Source organism: Homarus americanus, unplaced genomic scaffold (assembly GCF_018991925.1).
Source record: "Homarus americanus isolate GMGI-L3 unplaced genomic scaffold, GMGI_Hamer_2.0 scaffold3447, whole genome shotgun sequence".
NCBI classification, from domain to species: Eukaryota; Metazoa; Arthropoda; class Malacostraca; order Decapoda; family Nephropidae; genus Homarus; species Homarus americanus.
Genome location: NW_024716149.1, coordinates 5001 through 9728, shown reverse-complemented (window position 1 = coordinate 9728; position 4728 = coordinate 5001). Strand labels below are relative to the sequence as shown.

General features: G+C 53.6%; 1 pseudogene; it reads left to right on the top strand.

Annotated features, from left to right (window-relative positions):
* The first annotated feature begins 3556 nt into the window (after positions 1–3556).
* Positions 3557–3720, top strand: LOC121858059 (annotated as a pseudogene).
* Positions 3721–4728: the final 1008 nt, after the last annotated feature.

The window sequence follows — 4728 nt, the reverse complement described above, 5'->3', positions numbered from 1 at the left end:
ATTTTAGTCTCATTGGATCAGAGGAATGGCAGTGGAGCGGGCTTATGGCGAGTAGGCTCGCGCTCTATCAATTACACTTGCCAGGTCTCTCTTCCGTTTGGACATTATTTACTCCGTCTCTCTCTCTCTCTCTCTCGGCGCACACGTCGCCACCCTACTAGTTTCCGTCACAGCATATGCTGCGGCCTTTCAGTCCGGAACGGGGCTCCCCTTCGCCTTGCTGTCTGCCCAACTTAGCGGACTTGCGTTGGCTGATCACCCCGTCTTCGCGTCTGTGCCGGCCTTCAATGCAGCGCCCAACCGTCTCTTGACCGAGATTCATTGCACTATTCCACGCGCAAACGGCTACCCTAAATGTGCATAGACAACGCTCATGGTTCAACACGACCAGGGCGCAGTCTGGGAGCCGAGTATACTAAAAAGAGAGTTTAGCAGCCAAAACTCGTCAAAGCACACGTTGGGTTACCCCATCACCTAACAACGATGATGGCGGTTCCCACCCGTGAAATACACAACCTAACCAATATTGGGCGACGATGGCGCTCATGAGCCCACGTCCCCACAAACAGTAAGAGAAAGAGAGAGAGAGGAGGAGATGGGCCAATGTGCGGTCCCTCGCCCAATGTCTTATGCCTCGCTGGGCAAAGAGAAGAGAAGAGAAGAGGAGCGGATAAGGGAGGAGATTGGCCAACGTGCGGTCCCTCGCCCAATGTCGGCTGCCTCGCTGGAGCTGGGTAAAGAGGAGAGGAGCGGATAAGGGAGGAGATTGGCACACACGGTGGCGCTGCCGGCGCCGAGGATAGCAAGAGAAGGTGCAGTTTGATCTGATCATCTGGTTTGCTATTTCTCTAAGGCCAACGTGCGGTCCCTCGCCCAATGTCGGCTGCCTCGCTGGGGCAAAGAGAAGAGGAGAGGATAAGGGAGGAGATTGGCACACACGGTGGCGCTGCCGGCGCCGAGGATAGCGAGAGAAGGTGCAGTTTGATCTGATCATCTGGTTTGCTATTTCTCTAAGGCCAACGTGCGGTCCCTCGCCCAATGTCTTCTGCCTCGCTGGGGCAAAGAGAAGAGGAGCGGATAAGGGAGGAGATTCGCCAACGTGCGGTCCCTCGCCCAATGTCGGCTGCCTCGCTGGAGCTGGGGCAAAGAGGAGCGGATAAGGGAGGAGATTGGCACACACGGTGGCGCTGCCGGCGCCGAGGATAGCAAGAGAAGGTGCAGTTAGATCTGATCATCTGGTTTGCTATTTCTCTAAGGCCAACGTGCGGTCCCTCGCCCAATGTCTTCTGCCTCTCTCTCAATCTCACTATTTTGGCCGCCGTGATAGGCGCCGCCAACAGCAGCAGCTACCTGGTTGATCCTGCCAGTAGTCATATGCTTGTCTCAAAGATTAAGCCACGCATGTGTAAGTACAAGCCGATTTAAGGCGAAACCGCGAATGGCTCATTAAATCAGCTATGTTTCATTGGATCTGTAAACCCACTTACTTGGATAACTGTGGCAATTCTAGAGCTAATACATGCAATTGGTCTCTGACCGCAAGGGAAGAGCGCTTTTATTAGTTCAAAACTGGTCGGGCCCCGGTCCGTAACCCACCTGTGGTGAATCTGAATAACTTCGGGCTGAGCGCACGGTCTCCGCACCGGCGCCGCTTCTTTCAAGTGTCTGCCTTATCAGCTTTCGATTGTAGGTTATGCGCCTACAATGGCTATAACGGGTAACGGGGAATCAGGGTTCGATTCCCGAGAGGGAGCCTGAGAAACGGCTACCACATCTAAGGAAGGCAGCAGGCACGCAAATTACCCACTCCCGGCACGGGGAGGTAGTGACGAAAAATAACGGATGTGAGTCTCATCCGAGGCCTCAATCGGAATGAGTACACTTTAAATCCTTTAACGAGTATCCATTGGAGGGCAAGTCTGGTGCCAGCAGCCGCGGTAATTCCAGCTCCAATAGCGTATATTAAAGTTGTTGCGGTTAAAAAGCTCGTAGTTGGATCTCAGTTCCGGACTGACGGTGCACCGCCGTGTTTACTGTCACGCTCGAACAACCCGCCGCTCGCACGGGATGCTCTTTGTCGAGTGTCCCGAGTGGCCGGAGAGTTTACTTTGAAAAAATTAGAGTGCTCAGAGCAGGCTATTTGAATGGCCCGAATGGTGATGCATGGAAATGGAATAGGACCTCGGTTCTATTTTGTTGGTTTCGGAACCAGAGGTAATGACTAATCGGAACAGGCGGGGGCATTCGTGACGCTAGAGGTGAAATTCTTGGACCGTCGCAAGACGAACTACTGCGAAAGCATTTGCCAAGGATGTTTTCATTAATCAAGAACGAAAGTTAGAGGTTCGGCGATCAGATACCGCCCTAGTTCTAACCATAAACGATGCCAACTAGCGATCCGCCGGCGTTATTCCCATGACCGCGGGCAGCTTCCGAAACCAAAGTCTTTGGGTTCAATGTTGCAAAGCTGAAACTTAAAGGAATTGACGGAAGGGCACCACCAGGAGTGGAGCCTGCGGCTTAATTTGACTCAACACGGAAACCTCACCAGGCCCAGACACGGAAGGATTGACAGATTGAGAGCTCTTTCTCGATTCGGTGTGGTGGTGCATGGCCGTTTTAGTTGGTGGAGCGATTTGTCTGGTTAATTCCGATAACGAACGAGACTCTGGCCTACTAAGTAGTCGACGGATCTCCAGAAAATGGTGTCCAGTTCGCAACTTCTTCTTAGAGGGATAAGCGGCAATTCTAGCCGCACGAGATTGAGCAATAACAGGTCTGTGATGCCCTTAGATGTTCTGGGCGCGCTACACTGAAGGGATCAACGAGTTTTCCCCCTCCGAGGAGCGGGTAACCCGTTCAAAGCCTTTCTTGATAGGGATTGGGGCTTGCAATTGTTTCCATGAACGAGGAATTCCCAGTAAGTGCAAGTCATCAGCTTGCGCTGACTACCCTGCCCTTTGTACACACCCGTCGCTACTACCGATTGAATGATTTAGTGAGGCCTTCGGACTGGCGCTCTTGGATTGTCGGCCCGTTGCCGCGAGGGTTTTCTGGGGTCGTCGCCTCGAGCTGACGGAAAGATGTCCAAACTTGATCATTTAGAGGAAGTAAAAGTCGTAACAAGGTTTCCGTAGGTGAACCCGCGGAAGGATCATTAACAGAGAGAAAGAGAACGGGGCGCTCTTAAAACTACTACTACTACTCTCCTGATTTGGGCGGTCTCGGGCTCTGCTCTGGCAACTCCAGCAGCGAAAGAGGACAATCCCGGCCCCCGCACCAAAAATAGGTACCACCACGCTGTAGGTGGACCACACTCGGGCGAGAGCGCGAAGACCGGAGGAGGACGGACGGGGCTTGGGACGGCTGCCCGTCCGTTCCTTACTACCGGCGAATAAGCCTCTTGACCCAAAAAGAGTGAAATTCAAGTGTCAAAAAACAACAACAAGCCGTCCGGCCAAACCCAAACCACAAACTTGGGCTATGTCTGTCAAACCCTTTCATTGAGACTCGACCTGTGATGGTTAGTCGCAAAAAGACCAAATGGCAAATACACAACTCTTAACGGGGGATCACTCGGCTCGTGGGTCGATGAAGACCGCAGCAAACTGCGTGTCGGTATGTGAATCGCAAGAATACCAGATACATCGACAAGTTGAACGGATATTGCGGCGGCGGCAGCCATATGAGCTTGTCGCCGCCACTCACCACGCAGGGCTTGAAATATACATCCATCGGTTGCTGCGAGTTCGGTGCCCGCTGACCGTCTCCCCGACACGCAGGGTAACCCGAACCGAAGCTCGCTTGTTTAATCGCCCGCCGCTTTGCGCGAGGCGCGCCCTTAAAAACGCGAAGTTTATCACTAGCAAGTCCGCGGACTTGGCACCCACGACCAACCACAAATGCCAGTGCCACAGTTGTCGCCCTCAAGAATAACCGGAGGCGTTTTGCCTGCTGTCCACAGAGACACGAATGGCCGTCGGCCGCTCATGGCTGATGCTGCACATGTTCTAAGAGGCACTCCATCCCACGAAGAGGAAACGAAACCGGGTCGGATATCTTTTAAGTAAGCCCCGCCGGAATTTCGTCTATCACCTCGAAAAGAGTGCTTGGCATGCATTGCAGTGGAACCCAAATTGATGAGTGCGCCTGGGCCCGCAGTCTACCATGTAGTGGTGCAGGCAGAGAGATGAGAATGCTTGGGTGACGCCGTGCTCTTCCTCACGCGCTCCTCCACCCTCTCCCACGGTCAGACGCGGTGTGGGCGTTCTCTTTGAGAGTTCGCCACGAGTCCACGTCTATCTCATGACTGGGAGGGAGGCAGGGGAGTTCTCTCTAAACGCGTTAAAGACGGTGTTGCGCCTCATAACGGCGCTCGCCGGGATAGAGCACTAGTTCTGCAGCCGGAAAGGCCGCTCACGCCAATTAATACTGCGACTCTCGCTCTCTTTCTCCGGATAAACAAGTGCCACTGCTGTGGCATGCGGGAACGGGGAAAGAGGTCAAAGTTTAAGCGGCAAAGGTGCGGCCGAGTAAGGGCGGAACACGAGCGTATAGGCATTAAAACTGTGTGTGTATATGACTCTGCGAGAGATGTTCTGCTGGAACACTTTTCCTATTGGCTATTTACCACTCAATGAGAAGGATCGGAGTCAGGGGTGGGAGTGCCGGCGCCATGGCCGCTGGTACCCCCGCGACAAGCCCCTCAAACCTTCCTGCCTGGTAATG